The sequence below is a fragment of the Felis catus genome, chromosome B1 (genome assembly GCF_018350175.1).
Source record: "Felis catus isolate Fca126 chromosome B1, F.catus_Fca126_mat1.0, whole genome shotgun sequence".
NCBI lineage: Eukaryota > Metazoa > Chordata > Mammalia > Carnivora > Felidae > Felis > Felis catus.
In genome coordinates, this window is record NC_058371.1 from 114,522,432 (window position 1) to 114,546,804 (window position 24,373).

The following is a 24,373-nucleotide window of genomic DNA, read 5'->3' on the forward strand; positions in this document are numbered from 1 at the left end:
ATATGGCCTAAAATATGCAAATTAAGTCTATCAATGTCCCTACAGCAGCTACTATTAACTATTACAGTAGATATTTTCAACACAATATGGAATTTCCCAGTAAGCTCTTCATAAAATAGTTCTCTTTTTTTTTTTTATGATTTAACCTGAAGAATAATTAAAAAAAAAAAAAACAGAGGCATTGCTAGTTGGTGACTAATTATGATGCCTCCAGACTTGTTTGAAAAACCTAAGACCCTTCTCCACCTAACAAAAACCGGGATACTTTTTGGCAAAAAGAACCAAATCTAATGGGAAATAAAACACATGTCTGCAATATTTTATCAATGACTTGATTGGTTCTGTGACAAATGCAAAAATCCCACAAAAACAAATACAACTATGTATCAATGTACATGGCAGGCATTCGGCAAGAGGGGAAGAGACCATAGGAGCTGGCACAGAAACTCAATAGGAGAGTCATTCCTTACAGGATGAGAACACATTAAAGGGACCTCTAGCAAAGCTTTTTATTATGTTTCCTCCCAGAAGGTCTCGGTTCAAACTTCAAGCATCCCACATTCCAAATAGACCACTGCAGTTATTTTAAAAGGAATTACTTATAATTTAACCTTTTCAAATATTGCAAAACAGAGTATGGGTAAATATATATTTCTTAGTTTGTTTATAGTATCCTGTTGGAATTTTAGAAATTGATTTTGTCCTCACTGTCAGCAGCCTCAACTATTTAACCATTCTGAACTGTGAAAAAGGCAATTTCAGGTCAACCCTTGGAAACAGTAGTAGTTAACAATTATGTAACCCTTACTTTGTCCCAGATGCTGTTCTATTTAATACAGGCCCTTTGATGCACTCACTCAACAAAGAGTGTTGCACCAGACTGAGGTCCATAGCCCCAGAGAGTGGGTTCCAAGAGGCCATCCAAACCAGTAAGGACTGACTTCAGGGGTCAGGAGCTGAAGCCAAAACCAAGTGGTGCACAGATAGAATGGAGTGAGAGAAGTAGGGGGCCGCCGAGCGAGGCCAGGCACAGGATCTTCCCTTTTCTCCTGAAGGTGCTCATGTGGCTTGTCCCACTTATCATGCCATAGATGGAACAAATACAGAATCCCTTTTTGAAAAGTAGAAATCTGAATTTTAAAATGGGTAGATTAAAAAAAATCTGTGGGGAAGGTATTTTTATGGAAACCATAAAACCCAAAAACTGTACAAGGAAAGATTGATCTATTGAATTTGTCTCAAAATTTAAACTTCTGTAGGAAAAAAATACCATGAAGAAAGTAAAAAAGACACACTTGAATTAAACTTTTGTAATACATACTGCTTGTACAGAAAGATATAAATCAGTAGAGAGAAAGAAAGAAAGAAAGAAAGAAAGAAAGAAAGAGAGGGAAGGAGGAAAGGAAAAAGAAAGAAAGGCAAAAAAGAAAAATAAGCAAAGGACAAATGTGAAAATCTTCTAATAATTTTATATACACCACTCATAATTTTAAAATATAAACATTAGGGGCACCTGGGTGGCTCAGTGGGTTAAGTGTCCAACTCTTGATTTTCAGCTCAGGTTGTGATCTCATGGTTCTGTGCCATAAGCACAGAGCCTGCTGGGGATTCTCTCTCTCTCCCTCTTTCTCTACCCTCCCCCCACCCCTGTTCACATGCACACATTCTCTCTCTGTCTCTCTCTCTCAAAATAAATAAACATTAAAAATATTTTAAAATAAAAACACCACTCATAATTTTAACAATGCAAATTAATACAACAATGAAGTATTCTTTTGACCTACACATTTAAAATTAAAGCAAGAATGTCAGCAAGTGTGTAGTAAGAGATAAATTACGAAACTTTTCTCGAGGACAATTTGGCAAAACATCAAAATTCTAAATGCATATATCCTTTGACTTTGCAATTTGGTTGAAATCCAGAATCCAGAATAATAATAAATCAATAAAATCAGGATTTTGACTAATAAAGAAGCAAGCCACCTAAAAATGAACACTATTGTTCCTAGACGATTGATGATGTAATTTATAATACGAGAGAATGTGAGCCTTCTTGGACTGGCCTGATGGATAGCAGGTCAACTTAGAAGAATATTTATGAGCAGAGGTAATAACAAATTCTGAGCCTACTTTGATCTGTGATGTGGTTGAATTGGTTTTTCCTTTGCCCTCCCTTAGGCTGATTATTCGGAAGAAACCAAGGCCACTCAACACCCATAGGTTAGCAAGCTAAGAGCAGCACTGTATCAGAGGTCGAGGAGGACAGAGAGAATGTGATGCAGGGTAACAGAAACAGCAAATGCTATGTGACTGCATGGGTGGGAATTTGGCTTCACAGAAGCATATTACCTGACAGGGGCCTTGAACAGAAAGAGTAGAGATTTGGAAAAGCCAGTCCAAGGGTGGGGAAGAGCAAGATCAAGAGTCAGGAATGGGCAGAAAAATGTGAGACTTAAAGACAAATCTAGGAGATATTGGACCAGGAGCAAGAAAATTCTTAGCATTTATCTATAACCATCAATACATCAAGGAAAACAGAGACCCTGGGTCTTAAGATATCCTATATGAGTGGGTCCCAAACTTTATCCATTCGTGACCTTCCCTCCAACTTCTTGCCATATTGGACAACAGGTGTACTTGCTCTAAATTTTTCCTTTGGGTCACTCCTTTTGTATTTAGCCTTGTCTCAAGGAATAATACCCATGAAATAATACGTTTGCATATTAAAAATAGTTCTTCAAATACGTGTTAAGTAAATATACAGCTGAGAAAATGGTTTTCATTTTTTTTAACGTTTATTCATTTTTGAGAGACAGAGAGAGATGGAGCGTGAGTGGGGGAGGAGCAGAGAGAAAGGGAGACACAGAATCCGAAGCAGGCTCCAGGTTCCGAGCTGTGAGCACACAGTCTGATGCAGGGCTTGAACTCACGGACTGTGAGATCATGACCTGAGCTGAAGTTGGATGCTTAACTGACTGAGCCACCCAGGCGCCCCCGCTAATAGAGTGTTTTAAAAAGCTCACTGTATACCACCTAATATACTGACATGTGAACCAGCAGAGTGACACATATCCCACCTTGAGAAATGCTGGTCTTCAGATAGAGTCACTTAGGAACTGATGTGAAAGCTGTCATTTGTTCCTGTTTACATCAAATATGACAACCTAGGCCAAACATGAAGTGTGAAAGTGAGGATACCAGATGGCATTTTTAAACCATGCTGAAGCATAACTTAACATACTATGGTACGATGAGAAACTAACATTTTGGGGGCAGCTACTGTGGGTAGTACACGTGCTGGTTATTTAAAATATCTTCTGAATGGACATGGAAGTTTCACAAAATCAAGTAATATAACCAAGCAAGCGACCTCCATGTACAAACACCTTCATATTCCCAACCCCTGACAGCCTGATATTAAATATCATTTCAAAGTAGTTTGGGCTCAGTTTTACTCCCAACCTTTGAGGAAGGTTGTTGGATCTCACTTGAAAGGATGGCCATCCTTTAAGGAGGAAGACCACAATACCACAAGAAACGAGGAAAGAAAAATATATAACCTTCAATTACCTTACAACATTTACTAAAGGCGGGAGAGGTTTCAAAACAGTGTGACAGCCGGTTGGAGTCATGGCGTGGTTTCTCCTTTATCTGTTTATTTGCTTAAGGTACATGTATTCACATCTCCCACCAGTCCTATCATTTTCTGAGCGACCAAAGATTTTTAACCAGGCTTGTAATTGTGGCAGTATGGACCCCTCTTCATGGAAAACGAAATGACTTATCTTCCATGGGTCAGAGAAAGGAATCAGGGAAGCATGGTTGTCTTAGCCTCCTGGTTAAATGAGCTCTGATTTGGGGGATTGGGGCAGAGTGTGATTTTATTCTCCTGTTTGTCCCTACACCATACAAAAGCCCTCCTCTTTATGTGTCCAGCGAGGATGAGGTAGGTCAGGGCTGAAGGTGCCAGGGGAAGCATGTTGTGGGGCACTTGGAGAGAACAACCAAAATGATTAAACATTTCGGAAGCTGTCCTCACGATGAAAGAAGCAAAAGAATTTAGATCGATTGTGCCTTCAGAGAAGAAGGTTGTGAGGACAGGGATATGACTCTCCATCCTAAGGGATAGGGATGGTTATTGACAGGCACATGGCAAGGATCCGTCAACCACATGCACACGAGTGGAGCAACACTGAACTTGATGGGAGGTGTTTCTTGTGAGCTGCAATTCCCTGACTGCTTTCTAGAACATCACCAGTATACGAGAGGCAGGGCAGCAAACAGTGTAGGCACACAGACTCTGGAGCCAGACTTAGTCTCAGTTCCCTTGCCTGTAAAATAACAACAATAAAAGTGCCCACTTCGTTAAGCTTCCGTGAGGATTAGATCTGTTACTATATGTAAAATGCTTGAACCACTGCCTGGCACATAGTTAGTGTTACGTGTTTGTGATTGTTGTTTTGTTAGTGTAATATTAACTGTAAGTACTTGCTCCATTTCCATCAATATTAACAAGTTTGGGGATTGGTCCTGAAATAATACTATCGTATGGTGACAGATGATAGCTATACTTGTGGTGAGCATAGCATGAAAAAAGTTTGGAGATTCAATTAAAGGGCATGAATTGGAGGTAAGATGTTGAATAAAACAAAATGTGTTACTGCGGGGGGAGTGGGGATTTTATCCTTTAGGGTTGACCTATGTTTGTTGTTTCAGACAGCTTTTCTGAGCTGGTGTGAACATAGTCCTTCCTAGCAGGTAAAGTGTATACAAGATGACCCATTGAGTTCTTCACAGCCAGCTGGTTTGGTATCAACAATGTGATCACAGCAGCTCTGGACAGAGAAAACTTTTCCTAAATGCAGCTACAAGAACATCTCCTGTCAGGGTCTATGTTGTTTTATGCACAGGCATATGGCCAACAGATCTCTGCTATCTACCAGTCAATAAACATGTGTGATGGCGTCTCTCCCTATGGCAGGAGGGGAGTGAAGAAGTGTCTTCGAATCCAGACTTTACAAAGGATGTGAGCAGGCTGTGTGTGTCTCTGCTGTCCATGTCAGTCAATAAAATTAGGTCCTTACATCTCCCTTTTCTTGAAGGCATTTAATTAGTTACATATTCATTGTTTTAAGAAGCACACTCGAGTAACAATAGAGCTTGAGAGCAGAAAAAAGAACTACTCAGGCTGGGTTCTGACGCCATAAAAACTTGGTGATAGGAAGTAACCTCAAACACTGGTGAAATCTTCTGAACGAAGTGGGAGTCTGCCTGCTGAAAGATGCCCCATCCCATCTGCTTAGTGGTACACAGATGTGGCTCAGTGGGAGTTGAAATCCTGGAGATCCTTGACATTTGCAGATTCAGCTATTCATAGAAGACCATTGGGAAGCCACCTCAATGGGCTATGCCATGTAATCATTTGTAATTCTGCTGCAATGCCGGAGCTCCCGAGGGACCACATAGGTAGTGATGGGAGCATGGTGTACTATACTAGGCCAGTCCACCATACTGTCCAAACTGGGACTTTTTTTTTTTAATTTTAAATGTTTATTTATTTTTGAGAGGCAGAGACAGAGACAGACAGAGTGCGAGTGGGGAAGGGGCAGAGAGAGAGGGAGACACAGAATCTGAAGCAGGCTCCAGGCTCTGAGCTGTCAGCACAGAGCCCGACATAGGACTTGAACTCACAAACCGTGAGATCGTGACCTGAGCCGAAGTCAGATGCTTAACTGCCTGAGCCACCCAGGCGCCCCTGGACAACTTTTAAGAGTAAGAGGGGGGTGCTATTAATAATTACAGTAGGATAACAGGCATAAACTGCATCTGTACTAGACAAATTAAAACATATGATCACCCCACCCAAGGTCTAGCTTTTGGATCTTCTGTTAGTGTAAGTCACATCTGTGATTAATTAAAAAAATTTTTTTAATGTTTATTCATTTTTGAGAGAGGAAGAGAGAGCACAAGTCGGGGAGGGGCAGAGAGAGAGAAAGAAGGAGACACAGAATCCAAAGCAGGCTCCAGGATCTGAGCTGTCAGCACAGAGCCTGATGCAGGGCTCGAACTCAGGAACCTCGAGATCATGACCTGAGCCGAAGTCAGTCACTTAAGTGACTAAGCCACCCAGGTACCCTTCTGATTAAATTTTTTTAATATATTTATTCAAAATAGCAATACAGTAAGAAATAAATTTTTATTTCAGGTTGGTTAGCTTATATGAAGATTTGCAGCCGAAACTGTTAACTGTAGAAAAGCTGGGGAACTACAGAAACATGTCCATTTTGGAGATTCATCAAAATCTTGCCCTAGAACTTTGTGGAACTCCCAAGAACTTACCGACTTGTCAAGCATGGCATAAATCTGAACCCTGTGTGTCTACCAAATTGGGTCAGGCCACTTAAAGAGTGAGTCGACCACCTGAGCACAACTCCAAACAACATCACCAGGGCTTGTTATTCAGATCACTAAAGTGAATGATCAAGTGGGCCACTGGTGATACTGATGTCTTAGGAGGCACTTACTGACAGCTGAAATTAATTATTTAACTTGGGAAATTTGGAATCAGGAGCATCATTAAAAAACAGCCCCACTAAGTCTTCTGGGTAAAAGGAAATCATTGCAATGCGCCATATACCCAGAATGAACCAGGCTCTTCACTACACTCTCTATATATGTTCTGATGTAATCTTCATAATGCCATGAAGAAGATACCATCCCCATTTAGCAACTTGAGGAATTAGAAAGTTGGCATGACTTGCACAAGGAAGCGATATAAAATATAAAAGTTATAAAAAAATATAAAACCAGTGAATGCTTTTACACAATCATGGTCAGGAGCCATGTTGGCAGCAGAAAGTCAACTTTCATCTCCTGCTCCGCTGGGAAGGGGAAGAGGAATTAATTTTTTGCTGCCTCCAAGAAACCACTACTATTCAGTCCATCATGCGCCAACAAAATTTAGAGACTAATTAGACTAAGATTGGTACCTGCCTACAAACTAACCTGTTTCTGGCTGTGAGTTTATTGCTCTGTACAATTCCCAGGGGAAGTGCAGGCATTCTGGGGCAGCCAAAGTGACATAAACAGGGCAGTGGTTTGCAAATAGTTTGCCACCAATGGGTAAGAGAGCCCATCTCTTTCTGAGTCTTCAATTCAACATGAGTGTTGAGTCATTAAAATGAAGAGGAAGAAACCGGCACTAAGGGTTGCAACAGGGAGAGAGAGTAACTGCAAACTGCAGCCGGGAAGTGGCCAAAAAGCATTCTGCAACAAATGCAATGATAACTAAGTGTGGAGAGCACCAGTCTGTTTAAAAACAAGGCACCCATCTGCAGTATGTGACTCCCACATGAACTCGCTTTAGGGTAGAAGGGGAACAGACTGAGGCTTAACACTGTAGTAATTACCTATAATTATCATTTTGGATTTTTTCTTTTTACATAAAAGGAAATACGTATAGTTATGCTGCAATAATCCACTTATGTATAGTTTTTACTAATTCTATGATAGGAGATAGGAGTTTGTGTAGGAGAGTACTTTCAGGTCAAGCTCTAAATTTTTTTTTAATGTTGATTTATTTTTGAGAGACAGAGAGAGAGAGAGTGCAAGCAGGGGAGGGGCAGAGAGACAGCGAGACACAGAATCCAAAGCAGGCTCCAGGCTCCAGGCTCCAGGCTCTGAGCTGTCAGCACAGAGCCCGACGTGGGGCTCAAACTCATGAACCGTGAGATCATGACCTGAGCCAAAGTCGGATGCTCCACCGACTGAGCCACCCAGGCACCCCTCCAGTCAAGTTTTAAGTGAAAATGTGTTTCAAGTCACCATAAGCTGGGTAAATACAAAGATCTGGGATTTTTAACGCATGTATGAAGCATTGGAAGATTAGCAGATTGGCAGATTTCTAAAGTAAGAGAACAACTCAATTCATCTAGCAAAGATTGCCTGGATCTGTGTGTCCAGCTGGGCAGTGTGTTCAAAGTTGAAAAAAAAAAAGTGGTTTGGGCTGACTTTCTTCTTTCTTAGAAAACTCCTTGGGCTTAGAAAACAGCCTCCCAAACCCCCCAAGAAGACAAACACCTACTCATCATTCAAAAAGCACCTCCCATGTCACAGTGAAGTTTTCCATCAGCTCTGCTGCAAAGCCTTCCCTCAGCCCCAAGGCAAAGGTTTGTGATCTCTTAGCAGGCTCCTTTGTCCCCTTGTGGAGACATCCCTTTCCCCTGCTCACCATACACCATGTTAGCATTCAAGAGTGGTCTGCCTCCAGCTCATCATCCCACTGACCTCCAGGGCTGATTCTCGTGACCTGGATGATTAGACACGGGATCTCTTCCTCATTCAGTACTCAAGAAAATGACATGCGCACCTAGTAAAAAGCTTCCATTTGGTACAGGGCAAAGAAGTAACTCACAAACAAGTGTCTGTCCATGTGTGTATATTGTCCACTGGCCTGTGGTTTTTAGGTCTTGTTGATTTTTGTAATCTGTGCTTATGTAGCACAGATTATATGTACCTCATACATCGATGTGTGTTCTTGCGATAACTTCAGGGAAAATAATGCAACAATTTTCCTTTCCTTTTCCTAGGTTTTTGTTTTCTAGGACCCATCTAGATCTTAAAATGTTTTCATTTTCACTGTAAATGAGGTAGCCTCAAATTTGTAAAAGGAGTCCAAATTTTTATATTTCCAGCCCTGAGATCCAGACACACAGAAGCAACTTCCAACATGACTCTCCACTTCTACATCTAATAAGCATCTCAAGACTATCATGGCCAAAACAGAACAATGGATTTTACCCGCAACCCCTTCCTAAAAGTGACCCTCCCCACTCTTCCCATCTCCATGTCTTCAACATGCACCTGGTACCCTGGATCTCAAATCTGCCTCCTGCTATTTCCCTGGACCAAGCCATCACCATCTCACCTCCAGCTAGTCTCCTGTTCCCATCCCTGTCCTCTACACACAGCAACAGCTAAAGCACCCTTCTTAAAATATTAATCATATCATGTTATTCCTGCCCTCAAAAGTCTTCAGAGATTTCTCCAGATACTTAGAACAAAACCCAACTCCTTCCTAGGAGCCTCCAATGTTCAACACCAAATGTGGCCTGCCCACCTCTGATCTCACTTCCTACCTCTCTCCACCATATTTTTAGGGTCCAAATTCCCTTGTGTTCTAGGAACCTGCCACATTTTTCTCCTCTTAGAACTTTGTGTTTGTTCTTCTCTTTGCCCACGAGGCACTACCAGGTCTTTCGGCCGGCTCCGTCATGTCCTTCTGGTCTCAGCCTAACTATTAGCTCCTCAGAGAAGCCTTCCCCAACCAGCCCTCTCAAGTCACTCTCCAAGCACCCTCTAAAACAATCCCCTATTTTGTGTGCTTTGAACATTATTTTGTTCATTGTCTATCTCCCCCACCAGAATGCGAACCCTGTGGGAGCAGGGATCTTGCCTGTCCCATTCACTGCTATATCCCCAACTCCTAGAACAGGGCGGGTGCGCACTTGTGGAATGAAGAGGGAGGAATTCTGGGGGGGGGGAGGAAAGTTGTCAACAAGAAATTTGAATTTTAGTACAGTCACCAGGAAGTAGCTGTTCTGTAGACACATGATGCTTACTTTGTTGTCAGCCACAGGAGTAAGTGAGGACTACGTACAAAGAACTATCCAGTGACAAATGTGCAACAGTTTGCTCCATGACAGCTTCCAAACTGCATGCAAGTATGTCAATGTGCTCGTAAAACAGATGTTATCCAAATTGCCTGTAGGGCCAACACAGCTGTGTCGGACAGGTGGCTGCTTAGAGAGTAGGCAGGACTGTCACCTCACAGAATAGATTCTCACTGACTGAAAGCATCATAGTAGATCCAAAACATGCCATACCAAACGAACACCCCAACCTTTCGGTACAATGGAAAGAGGATGAAGAAGTGATCTATTTTATAAATTGCAAAACTTGATCTTACCCTGACCCAAATCCTGGTCACTGACTAATTAGCTCCCTCTTTGGGTACATATATTTGCCTCCTTCTGTGATTCTGTCCTCCCGATACCAATCTCACACCCTCAATCCCCTTATCACCCAGCTAAAATGGTGTTTATAAACTGAAAGTACCCCAGAGGCCATCCCAGAATGAATTCCATTACTGTTGGCCATGTCGGTGGCCAATATGAAATATAATGGAATCTGTGTAATGAATATGTGATAAAGAGCTCATCATTGTCAAGCTGAGCCACCAGCATGGTACTAACCATATGGAGCTTAATGTGGCTATAACTCCTTACAGACTCGCCCAACCTCCTCTGTACTCTTAGGAGCGTGCGATGTGCTCTTAGCTGAGAATTTAGAGAACTTCCTACTCTCTCCCTCCCTCCCCACCCATCTAAAGATATTTAATTTTTTGCTTCCTAGTCATATCTTAGAGAACAAGGTGGGGTGGGTGAGGGAATCAGAAGTCCTCATTTTGCTCTGGTTGAGTCCTTGCTTTCATGTGGCATGGAGGAAGCACATGGGCTTTGAAATCATGCATATCATGTGACCCAGGCAATTAGTGAATTCCTGTCTTCCGTGACTTCCTCTGATGTTTAAATCCCTGTTTCAGGCCTTTTGTGATCAACAAGTCACAATTTGGCCATCACCTATCACCAGCAAGAAATGTTGTGCATCTGAAGAAATACCTCTCTGTGATGTTTCTTATGTCACACAGCATACCCGCTGTGACAGGTGCCATGGTGAGAGAGCCACCTCAAGGTTCTGTGATGAGGTTCTTAGAGAAGGGAAACAGAGGGCCTACCCCATTGCTTTAGTGGCTGTGAAAGAAATAAAGGACAACATCCAATAGAGCTGGTTTTTTAGAGGAGGTAGTTATGTATTCAAGCTCTGGGATAAAAAAAATACAATGCTTTGCCACTTACTGGCCATATGATATCAGGTGACTAACAACCTCTTTAGCCTCAGTTTCTGAAAATGAGACAAAATACAGCACCTATGCTGCAGGCTGCTGAAGGATTAAATTAGGTAATATATATGAAGACTTTAATATAGCTCCCAGCAGGTGGGAAGTATGTCAATAGATCTTAGCTGTTACTTTGGCAGTATGGAGAGTTTGAGTTTCCAGATGCATGGTGATCAAATGCATCTTTAGCTATCCTTATTGTTTGATGATTTTGTTGGAAGCACTCATGCATGACAGAGGCTCTTCCCGACCTGCATTTCCAATATTCCTGGAAGGGTGAGAGAAGGGGGTCGGGGGGAGTGTGCCAACAGAGACATTATTCCACAAAACTAATTGCCTGGGAGTCTAGGGCACAGGTGCCTTGGCATGGGTACTAGATGACAAGGCAATGATAGAAATAACCAACTCATGGGATAAGGGTGAGAATTAAATGAGCTAACGTATATGTAACTACTAACAGTCTAAGAAGTCATTGCCTTTTCCTCTTTCCTTTGCATGGTTTGGAAAATGCTTCAGGTCTTTATTTAGTAACTTGCCAAATAAATTTTTACACCCCCCTCCCCCGGGCAAATCTTAAGAGACCATTTCGTTCCATGATAAATTCTTGAAATGCTATGTGTTTCTTAAACATTTTTTTTTAATCATCTCGCCTTCCTTTCTCACCCTTTGATCCTTTCGTTCCCTTGTAGTCTATTTCTCACATTCCTTTAATTTACATTTTGTTGTAGAATCCTGGTACAAGAGCTTTATTGTGGCACCAATCATAGAATGACTTTTTTAAATGGTCAGTTTCTACAGAAGAGTAGAATCCTAGCAGGATGCATCCTGCCACACTCTGATAGATATCCTTTTTTTTTTTCCGAATAAAAAAAGAAATGGCTCTTATGGTATTCTATGCAAATGAATGCTGACTATAAGTTGGAAACACATTCAGCTGCCTCCTCAAACAAAGATGTCTTTTCAATGTCAGAATTCTTGAAAGTCCTTGAATAAAAATTCACTTCCCTCTAGAGTCGTATTGATGTATTTTTAATATTGCTATTTTTCTTTTATTGTTGCATTGAGATGCATTCTCATTTTGTTTGTAGTTTATAATCAAAAGGAACCAAGGGAAAAACTAGTAAGGGTCTATTGAAAGAGTTAAATCATTTCCCTACAGCTTTCCTAAGCGGAACTGATAGTCTTAGTCTGACTTAGAGAGCTGGAATAGAAAGGCTGCCAACATCTGTTTTGGTCAGAGACAGATAAAAGAGACTAATTCATAGTGGGAATAACCCATGTGTGGCATTCTGTATTCCATTACCCTTTTCACAAAAAAAAAAAAAAAATACGCATGATACAGATAGACAGATATATTTCTACCTAAACTTTTCCACAGTGAAAATAAAAGAAACGTGAAAGGCTCAAAAGAGTAATTATTGATTTATTTACCTAGAATGAAGCCAGGAGCACATCATCATCACCACCACTACCTTGTAAGGTTGGGTCTCAGCCATCTGACAGAACTGGTCTTGAAATCTAAAAATACAGAAGTGAAAATAACTTTTCAAATACCTGTAGAAACATGAGTTAGGGTTGACAGAAACAACTGAAATACAGGAATAATGTAAAATCTTTATTGTATCCATTAGTTTCAACCTTCTCTCCATTAAAACTAATTCAAGAACCGTTAATATATAGCCAAATAAAGTTACCTGAGATCCTCTTCTCTCATTATTGGTAAAGATGCTAACAGGTAGGCAAGAGAAGTAGTAAGCTATCTGGATAATTGATGAAATGAGTAAGCCACATAGAAATAATCAGGGCATGGCTGTATCAAAAGATCAACACTAGAAAAAAAATGTTTTGCATTTAACAGGAATGCAGCTGTGGAGATAGAGAGAGAGATTTGGTTTCTTTGGTTGGTTAGTTGGTTGGTTGGTTGGTTGGTTGGTTGGTTGGCTGTGAATGAACACTGTCAGCTTCCTTTCTTACCTAATAATATACAAAAAGCCTCCAACATCCAGGATCATCAAGAAACTTGTTTAATTCTGAATTACGTCAGGTAACTAGCTCAATGCTTAGTAGCTTGGCGCTTTCTTTTTTGACACTAATCCTTGCATGACTGAAACAGCATTGTGATCAGAACAGAGTTTTATGATATACTTTTGACAGTGAACAGGAAAATCTTGAGTCAGTGCAGCCCAGTAGATGAACTATATGCCACAGTTTTGACACCCAGAGCCCGTGATTCCCATGAGAGGAAAAGATCCACCCTGGCTACTCCAAAAGTGGAGGGCACAAGCACTCTTGTTCTTCTTATTGAGATTTGGATGCTCTTCTCCTACTTAAAAATTAAGCAAGAGCTCTTCATGACTAATCCTAGTCTTTTGTTTCTTCTATCTCTTTCCTTCTTTGTTTTTCTTCTTTGTCATCTTTTTCACGGTCCCTTTCTCTTCCATGGCCATGGAAATTGGTCGCGGTCTAGGTGGGGGTTATGCCTTATACCTGAATACTAGAATACAAGCTCACTGGGGTCTAAGACTGTACAAAGAAGGGGCTCAAACATGCACTTTAAATAGAATAAAGCCAGACTACCCCAAGGTCCTATACTGAAGAAGTAACCATGTCAGAAGGGGAGCGGTTCCTACCCAAGGAAGGTCAGGCTGGTCTGGCGCATTGTTTCTTCTATCTCAGCATCTGAAAACATTTGCTTCTGAGCAACTGTCTTGTTAAATAACAACTGTAGTCTTTGATATTCAGAACATAGTACAAATGTTTTATGTTTCTGAATTCTTTAAACATCTCAGAGTCTTAATTAATCAGAACTCAATGAAATGGAACACTAACTACCACTACTCTCCAAAAAATATTTTAAATTTTTTTCATCATTTTACTTTTATGAAAAAGATCCAAACTTTAAGTGACTCACAGAGACCACAGATACAATTGATAAAAAGGTCTCCATGTACACCTAAGACAGTATATATTCAGGCCAATCTCTTAAATCTTCTACAGGCAGAGCATGTAATACTGAATGCATAATGATCATACGTATTGAGATTTTAATGCTGAAGCAGAACAGAGCCATGATAATGGAAGAAATATTGCTATGTTCTCTGTTCTTACTAAAGCAAGAAAAACTGCTACTGCCCTTCAGAAAGATTTTCAACAAGAGAGAATATTCTTTTTTTCTTTGCATTCCAGATAATTGAATTTCTTTTTTCATCTGCCAAAGAATGTCAGTGCTCTGATCCTTCTAAGAAATCTGGGAGTAGTAGCCTGGAATTATTTATGATTTATGCCTACTGCCATAAAGGATTTGAGGCCCGTATTCAAAGGATTGATATGACCAATATGCTAGACTCTGCCCTTGACTTTTTGACCAAAGTTGTGTGCTTCTTTTACTCTAACTGTAAAACAAAAGACAAAGAGTCATAGGATGACAGAGTTAGAAGGGACCTTTGCTACTAGAAACTGTAGATCATTTTATAGAAAACCAAGTTCCAGAAAAGTAAAATAACCTGTCCAAGGCCAAAGGGCTCATCAGTAGCAGCGCTGAGAGAAGAACCAGGTCCCCTGACCGCAAGTCTTTTCCCATTGGCCCAGACAGTCTCCCTGCTGTGCAGCTCTCCAGAGGATACTGCAATAAGGATGAGACAGACCGTTTTGTAAAGTCAGAATACTGGAGCATGCCCTGAAAGTATAAAGTACTAAGGCCAGTTTTCCTCTAAACACCAACCTCTACCCTCTTACTGAGATAACCCAAGAGGCACCTCAAATGGGTCACAAACTAGCATCTCAGCCGCCACGTGGCCACCAACATGTGCCTCCTTTGCCCTGCCCGTGTTCCTCGGATTACTGTCCCTGGCAGAGCCACTGATCTAATGGAGTCCAAGAAGAACCTGCCTCTGAAAGCACCAGTGCCCACCATTAGGCTTCCAGATTGCTTTCCCTGGATGGTGTCAGTGGGGAGTGCTGGTGGTAGAGGCCAGCTCACTTGTTGTGGACCAGAGCTTGTAGCATCAGGAGATACCAGACCATTAAGCCGGGAGTGGGGATGCATACAAGGGAAGGAGGTATAGTAGGTCAGTGAACTAAAGAGGGTCTGAAGCATGTATCGGGAGATGGAAAATGGCTCCATGGGTTCAGAGTCCCAGAGAAAAAGAATGTCATGGGAATGCAGTCCAAAGAAATAACTGGATTTTTTGTTTTTCACATGTAGTCTTTTGATGAATCAGGTCCACATTTAGGGCCTGGGGGCAGGAGCAGGTACAGGCATAACTTTTTCCTTCTCTTCTGGCAAAGCTGTAGTTAATTGTTCGGGTGGGGGTTCCAAGAGCCATCTCAAGTGGACCAAGTACCTTTCTCCTCCACTGGCTCCATAGCTCTTCCTCCAATATCTCACATGGAAGAGGCTTTGGCTCTGGAAAAATAGAGGTATATTCTAAGTAAGAGTAGGAAACTCAACTTTATGGGCAGTGGTGTGCTAGGAAAAGTTTGACAATCGGCTCTCTACGAAAAACATGCACACATAAATACATGTGTACGTGTAATATAAATTTCCTGACATAAATAACGTTTGACTATAATATATAACTGTAAGAAAATATTCAAGCCTCTGCATTAGAAATTCCATATAGTCAGTTGATTTCTCACAGAACACTTTCCTTGATTCTTATCTTACTGTTGTATCCTTAGCCACCCATGGTTGCAATGATCAAACAAGTATAATTCCAACATGAATACTGGTGAATATCTTCATTTATATTAAGGAGTAATAAACAACAAAGACATGCGTCAGAACAACACCTGTTCATGGATGATGTAAGCAGCTTCGTTGCTGAATCAGATAACAGTTTCTGAATATCAAAGGAATATTTCCTCAATTTGAGGGGGCTGTCCACAAGGTAACGAATATCGGCACAAAACAGATTTAAACTTAATGCTACTCATGTTATTACTATTTTCTCCATCATTTTCTTACGTCTAGATAGTCAACAAAAGGATAAATCAAGCCATGACTTCTAGCCAATTTCTGTGGTGTAAATTCTCCCATCGTGCAGATTTCAAACTATCATTGTGACTCACTGACTATGCGGTCGTGAAGAGCGAGGCAGCACGGCACTATCTTTTCTGTTCACGGTACAGGTAGGATGGATGTAAATCAGCTCAAGAGCATGGGTCATGTTAAAATGTAGCAAAATAATTTAAAAGTGGTGAGTGGGGGGTTTTGTTACCTTTGTTTTTAAATATAACTGTTGTAATTGTAAGTTTATGAAATTGAATTCTTTTTTTTTTAATTTTTTTTTAATTTTTTTTTCAATGTTTATTTATTATTTTTGGGACAGAGAGAGACAGAGCATGAACGGGGGAGGGGCAGAGAGAGAGGGAGACACAGAATCGGAAACAGGCTCCAGGCTCTGAGCCATCAGCCCAGAGCCCGACGCGGGGCTCGAACTCACGGACCGCGAGGTCGTGACCTGGCTGAAGTCGGACGCTTAACCGACTGCGCCACCCAGGCACCCCTGAAATTGAATTCTTAAATAGTGGCTATGTTTAACCAGGGGCTCACAGAATTCCTAAAAACTTCACAATCAGCTCTCATAAACTGGCACAGGCCGGCTCTAGCACTCCACTGGAGGGAAAAGACATTCTTTGGAAAATGAGTATCAGGAAAAAGATTGCTAGTTCATAAGATATGTGTTCATATTAGGTTATAAAGCCGTTTATTAAGAAACTGAATTTTCAAGCCCTTGTCTAGTCAGTAGATTTGGCTTTTCTGGCCAAGTGTGGGGGGTTGGATTCTCCCACTTCCCCCACAGGCTCTAACCACCCCCAACCAACTCTCCCACAGACACCCACTGCACAGAAGGGATTCATTTAGCGCACCTCATGAGAGTTTCACCTTGTCCTATCCAAAATAACTCTTTCTGGAGCCAATTTTTTAGTGTAATTTATTCCAAACCTTTGATGGGGAAACTTGTACTCTTGAAGCTGTTCAGATGTGCAGCCAGCGGGGAGCTCCTGGGCCACACTGGCTTCTACAGCTACAGATGCTGTGGCCAAGCCCGACGCCCAGGGACACCACGTGGATTTCTAACATTCCTTGAGGGATAGCAGATCCATAGCCTATAAATGAATGCATTATGCTTATCCACGTACATGTTTTTAATCTGTGACAGGTATTTTATGGATTGGAGCCTTCATTTAAATGTTACATAATCCTCCTTTAATAAATAATGTGAATATTCAATATAATTGAAACAAGAAAGCCTGCCTTTGCTTCCGCATAAGTGGTTCAAAAACAAAAAGACTCAGCACAGATTAGAGATTGATCATCAAAAAGATCAGTTACATTAGAAAGTATGATCACGTGTCTGTCATAGCTTAATCGTAATGAAAGAAGTATAAATGATATTAGCATGTTTGCCTTCTTACATGGTCATCTTGAGCTCTTCAGACATAAGAAGCCAAAGAAATGCACCATTTGGTGAAATTACTAATTTGGCTTACCTAAAAGCAAAGCCAGGATGAATCAATTAAAAATACTAAGTTTCAAAATACGTTTTACAAGACACTTTTTTTTTTAATTTTTTTTTTCAACGTTTATTTATTTTTGGGACAGAGAGAGACAGAGCATGAACGGGGGAGGGGCAGAGAGAGAGGGAGACACAGAATCGGAAACAGGCTCCAGGCTCTGAGCCATCAGCCCAGAGCCCAACGCGGGGCTCGAACTCACGGACCGCGAGATCGTGACCTGGCTGAAGTCGGACGCTTAACCGGCTGCGCCACCCAGGCGCCCCACAAGATACTTTTTAAAGAAATTAAGTTGCATTAATTTTTAGGATAAGACGTAAGTGAAATTCCATCCACACTGCCAAGGAGGGTATTTACTTCAACAGCTTAAAGTGTACGAGACTGATGTAGGGAATCTGTTGATCTTAAAGAGTTTGTACCTGTAGCATTTAGCACAATGCCTGACTGAACATTCAAAAGGGATTTCTAAAATGAATGGACGAATTAATACCTTAATGACTGACGACAATTTATTAGCATTATTTTTTAAAGTTTCTTCTGTTACATAGACTAAAAAATATGTTTGTAATTTTACTTATGGTACTAATTTCTTAAATAAACATTTTCTCTATTAATATTATTAAAATTTAGTCCTTTACTAAATTATCATGTTTTGAATTATGAAAGTCTGTAATTAAGAAGTCCTAGTATTCTTCTGTGGCTTTTTCCTGTCCAGGATCCATTTCCCTTTCTGCCATTAATAACACCCTGATTTTCTCCTGGGGAACCATCTCTCCCCTTCTCATAGTCCATCCGGATACACTGAGATGGACCCCAACACCAGTCCACAAGTGGTCATATGATCCAAACCTGGTATTGTCAGTGGTTAGTATACAGGGACTTTATGCACAAATCCCAACTGTGTACCTGAGACATCCTTACAAGAGAAACTAAGCACCTTTATAACAAGAGGATAAATAGCATGGGTTCTCCTCTGCTTTGTGAACTGTGCTTAAGTATGTGTGGCCTGGTGAACCTTGGTACTTTATGCAAGGCAGTGTGCTAAGCGCTATCAGAGTTACAAAAATAAATTAGACGGTCTCTACTTTCTAGGAACATAGAGGCCACCTGTGGAGTCAAATGTACTCCACACCAAGCACAGCATGAGTGCTAGAACAGATGGGCAAGCAAAGGGCTATCTCAGTGGAAGTAAGAACTGATTAAATCTAGTGAACAGTAAATACGAGCATTTCTGCACAATTTCCAAAATGGCTTGGTTTTTAACAGGTGCTAGAGAAGAAGCCTCACAAGAAAGAGGAAAAATCCATGGAAAGGCACTGAATAGGGAAAACGCATAAGGGATGCATGAAATGGGATTAGGGAATAAACTAGGAATGGAGCATTTGTCAGATTGAGGAGGGCTTTGAACACCTAGCAAAGAAACTGGACCCAATTCCAGAGGCATTTTTTAAAAATTTCATTTTACATATACATATATTTTAGAGTTTTCTCATCCCCAGGACCAAGGCCAATTAACACACTAGTAAAACTAGATATTATGGGAAAAGTGATTTACATAAGAATAATCACTGATATTTCTTAAATACCAAACACTCTCTCAAATGTTATTTTCTTGGGTTTTCTCTCCCCAAATTACTCTTTTTTCCCCGAAAAAAGTAAAAAGTAACATCAGGGATTCATTTTTTTTAGTCTTGCACTTTCAAATATTTTTCTGTCCTTTAAATATTTTAATCAACTTTATTTACAAACCACTAACCTAGGAATTATTAGTCTACAAAACGTCAACTTGAAAAAGTATATAATCGCTCAATGATAGATAACTCAAATTTACTTTAGAAGAGAGACAAAAGAGACTTCAGTTTCCCGCCAGAAGCTCGACAGCGGGAGGGCATCCAGCCTATGGAGAGGAAAATGAAAACTCCTTGCTGGAGAAGTATATGTGCATGCGTGCGTGCGTGCGTGCGTGCGTGTGTGTGTTGGGATTTATTTATTTATTTATTTATTTATTTATTTATTTATTTATTTGGAGTGGCGGGGGGAGGGAGAGGGGAGAGGGAGAGAGGGAAAGAGATTGAGAAAGAGAATCTTATGCAGGCTCCACACTAAGCATGGAGCCTGATACAAGGCCCAATCCCACCATCTTGGGATCGTGATCTGAGCCAAAATCAAGACTCAGATACTCGACCGACTGAGCCACCCAGGCATCCTGAGAAGTATTTATTTTGATACAAGGATATTGCAGGCCAGAAATATTGCTTTCCAGCAAAGATCCTCATGGGATTCATACATGCTTTCTGAGGAAGCAGAAGAATAAAGTCCTGATGTTTGCATGTCCCCTTAGATTCACCAGCACCACAGAAACTTAACTGGAATTAGAGGTGGAGGAACAAAATCTAGACACCAAGGTGGGAATCTGAGAGGAGGGAAGGGAGAAGGTCTTCTCTGATGAACACTGTCCCTCTGCGGAAGACCTTGCCACATGATGTTCAGCTAGGTTCTCTAACGGGAGTAGCCACTGGTGATTTCATGGACTTGATTTTTGTCCTAGTGACTCTACATTGCCAGAAATATCAGTCTTCAATGTATCTATATTTGTTTAGGTTTTTTGCTTAGTTCTTTCACTAGAAAATCTATTGCACTCTGAAGTGCAAGAACTGGTTAAGTGGAATTAACTTTCGCCAGTCACCTCCTTTCTAGCTGTTCCTAATCACTTATATTTAAGGCTTACATGGTTTAAGAATAACTTGCGGTCACAAATGTTCATATAAGTTTAAACATTTCAAAAATTTTACATTCTCTTTCAAGTACTTTAGAAAGTTGCATAACAAAATGTTTCTCCTTATCTCTATGCAGCTGATTTTTAACTGAGTGAAAACTTTTGGTCCAAAAAAGAGAATTATCCAAAATTCAAGGATTGCCATCCATGCTGTCAATTCCCAAAGAAATCTGCAGCAATGAGGGCCTGGACTCAAGTGTTCAGCTGCCACAGTCTTAAACAGCTTCTCTAGAAGAAGCCAGAGGCACGAATCCAAGGCAGTCACAGCTCTTTGTGGCTTCAACGGCCAAAGCAGGACTGCTTCTAGTTGCCAGTGCCCCACGAGCCACAACAAACCACACAGAACACTCTGTGGAATTCAGCCTGGATCCAACCCTGCCCCTGGTAAATAAGAAAGCCCATCAGCTGAGCAGGTCAATAGCAAAAGAGAAGTATATCAAAGATAGGGTTGCCCAGTGCTCCCTCTTTTTCTTCTCTCTCCCTTCTGTCCCTTCCTTCTTTCTTCCTTCCTTTCTTCCCCCTCTTTACAACTTTATTGAAGGATAATTGACATAGAATCAACTGCCTATATTTAAAGTGTACAATTTGATAAGCTTTGATATAAATAAATATAAATATGTCTCCATAAAACCACACTACAAACAAGATAACAGACATTTCCATCACCCCTCAAAAGTTTCCTTGTGACCCTTTGTAATTCATTTTTTGTTCCATCCTCATGCCCAGACAACCACTGATCTGCTTTCTGTCACTGTAAATTTGTTTGCATTTTCTAGAGTTTTATGTAAATGGAATAACGCATTATATATGTGGTCCTTTTTGTCTAACTTCTTTCAGCATAATGATTTTGAAATTCATTCATGTAGTTCTGTGTATCAATACTTTGTCCTTTTTATAGTAATTTTCTATTACCTGGACATACCACAATTTATTTTAATATTCACCTACTGATAAGCCCATGGTTGTTTCCAGTTTTATGAGAGCAAAGCTACTATGAACAATTGTATACAATTATTCATGTGGAGATATGATTTCTTTTCCCTTGGGTAAATGGGGAATAAAATGACTAGGTCATATGGTAGGTATATGATCAACTTTTTAAGAAATGGTCAAACTCTGTAGAATTGGTATTGTTTTTTCCTTAAATGTTTGGTAGGAATCAAATGTCATCTGGACATGGGGTTTTCTTTGTGGGAAGACTTAACTAATTCATTATCTTTAATAGGTATAGATAGAGTCACTTAATGTTGTCTCAAGGCTCACTGATGCTGTTTTGGTCTTTTTTTCTCTTTGTTCTTTCCTTTTTGTTGTTTTTTGTCTTTTTTTCTTTCTGTGTTGCTTTATGGATAATTTCTATGGCTATGTCTTCAAATTCACTAATATTTTCTTCTGTAGTGTTTAGTCTACTAGTAATCCTATGTGGTGTATTTTTCATCTCAAGCTTTGATTTTTCATCTTTAGAGGTTTCATTTGGGCCTTTTTTAAGATCTCTTCTACATCTCTCCTTATCATGCCCATGTTTTCCTCTATTTTCTTAAACATATGAGGCATATTTATAATCGCAATTTTAATGTCCTTATCAATTAATCTTAGGATTAGGATAATTTCTGGGTCTGTTTCTATTGATTTATTTTTCTCCTCGTTATATCATGTATTTTCCCATTTCTTTGCATGCCTAGTCATTTTTTTATTAGATGCTAGACATTGTCAATTTTTTATTGTGGAGTGATAGATTTTTGTTGTTGTGTTCCTTTAAATAAACATTGGTGTGGGAAACTCAAGTCACTTAGAAACAGATTGAGCCTTTCAAGGCTTGCTTTTAATCTGGAAAGATGAACTATTCCTGGCTCTGTGTGGGCTCCAAAGATTATTCTACCTAAGTCTTCCTACTGATTCCAAGGCCTCAGAATTTTCCTCACACACATTCCCTGACCAGTACTTAGCTAAAGACCTGAGGGCACACTCTTCACCTCTCTACAGCATTTCCTGTCTCTCTCTCTCTCTCTCTCTCTCTCTCTCTCTCTCTCTCTGTGTGTGTGTGTGTGTGTGTGTGTGTGTAGCTTTCTCCTCTCTGGTACTTAGCCTGAGATTTTTAGCCACCTTGGCCTCCTCCTTCTCCTCAACTCAGGGAGGACTGCACTGCAGCCTGGAAACATTCACCAGGCAGTGAGCTGGGCTAATCACAGGGCTTGCTTCATTTGTTTTCCTTTTCTCAGAGATTATTGTCTTAAACTGCCTATTTTAACATAGACACTATTTTTTCACATATTTTTGCCTTTTTTTTAGTTGTCTAATGCAGAAGGGTAAACACAGTCCCTGTTACTCCATGACAGCACAATGTGAAACTCTGATTCAGGAAATTTAATGTCAGGTTCAAAGAACTTAACTATATTCTAAGGGTTAATGTTGAACAATTTCTACAAATTTGTCAGTCCAACCCAGAGCCACACAACACATGTGTACTAAGTGGATTCAGTTTGTCTGATAGAAACCCTATTTCATTTCCATAAATTAAGATTCAAAGTAATAGTGTGTGTTGCTCCATATTATCAGATCCTAGTCTGATGATTCGGTGATATTTTCTCTCTAGTTCTGTGCATATATGCATGTGGTGAGGGGGGGTGTTCCTATAAATACACATGAGTAGATATTTTATAGCCAGCTTTGTGACTGGATTTAGACTTAAAATTTACAAGTACACTTTTTTAATGCACATAAATAAGAAATAGCTACTTGTGAATTCATTAGTTAATATTCTGTTTATAGAAGTATTGTGCAGAATAATCCTTTGTTCATATGAGTGAGATCCTGCTGTCAGTAGGAAAATGTATGGAGTGAGGTGCCTTAAGGAACCACTTTGGAGCTTCACCACACAGTCAGCCACTACCAATCAAGAGCCCTCTGCATTTTCCATTTCCTAAGATTGAATTTTACTCTCAGAGGAGTAAGCTCTTCAATTGACTAGAGCCATGCATAAGAATTAGTTGCCCATTCACCTGCACCCACAGCCCCCCTTACTCCAACTCTGTTCCTAGAGCTGCCTTGGCTGCCTGCCCAGACCCTTGACTTCTTGAATTTGGGCCCATCATGTTTCTCATGCCTGGCTGAACCCAAGGCCATCCACCTTTCCTTGACCTTAGGTATAAACTTTCTAGACTCCTGTCTGCCTGTCCACCTGGCCATTGCTTGGCCTGATGCCCAGCACATGTTAAAAGCAAAAGGCAAGATTTAGGAATCTACTTGTTTCCTCTGAACTACTGAAAGGCAGCCGGCAGTCAAGAGAGATGGATATGGTATGTATTTATAAAGTTAAATGAACCAAGGACACAGCTACAACATTAATGCAACTCAGCAAAATACTTTTAAGCCAGGCACTGTGCAAAGGTGGAGAATACAAACTGAATAAGGCATTAGCCTGATGATGGAGACTCTACTTCTAGTTTGGAGGACAAACAAGGAAGAGATTATAATAGAGCATGTGAGAGAACCACAGCTTCTCCTTGCCTGCCTAATTTCAAGCTCTCTACTTTTATTTACATATACATTTGGATAACAGACTATATATGTTACTACTGGATGACACTGACACCACGTCCTGATTGATTTCCACAAACAGTTTATATGCCTGTCTTTCTAAGTTGTAAATTCCCTAAGGATAAGGGCCACGTCTTATTCCTTTCTTGTCACTCAGTGACTAGCATAAGTTTTCCTTGAATTGAAATGCATGAAGTTCACATATATAAGGGTCTACTATAAAGTAATAAATTACTTATATAAGCAATGCATACTAAAGCACACCCCTTGATAAACAGCAATGATTCCAATTATCTTAAGAAAATACGTATCGTTACAATTCACAATGGGGAATTAATAGGTTAATTAAGTGGTTAAAAGGTAAAGTAAATGTATTAAAGTTGTTTATTGTTTGTTTATCTTACCCCAAGCCTTATCTTTAATATATGTGTATAGTAAGGTTATATCCATATATAAGCAGCCAGGAAACTGCTTAGAATTCATATTTTCAAACAAGAAAAAATTCTAGATCTTGCCATTGTTACCATTTGTCAGTCTTTCGGCCACTACCTTTATCTATTACACCTTTACTCTACATAAGAAGATAA

At 40.2% G+C, this 24,373-nt stretch overlaps 1 long non-coding RNA gene across 1 annotated transcript in view; it reads right to left on the reverse strand.

Annotated features, from left to right (window-relative positions):
- LOC123384991 overlaps positions 1-16,300 on the reverse strand; it is a 63,658-nt gene extending 47,358 nt beyond the window's left edge. The window contains exons 1-3 of the long non-coding RNA XR_006596882.1: positions 15,301-16,300; positions 14,461-14,579; positions 12,389-12,475 (exon numbers count right to left, since the gene is read on the reverse strand). This is a non-coding gene — a long non-coding RNA (uncharacterized LOC123384991). The remainder of the gene's footprint in view (positions 1-12,388; positions 12,476-14,460; positions 14,580-15,300) is intronic.
- Between the last annotated feature and the right edge of the window lie 8,073 nt (positions 16,301-24,373).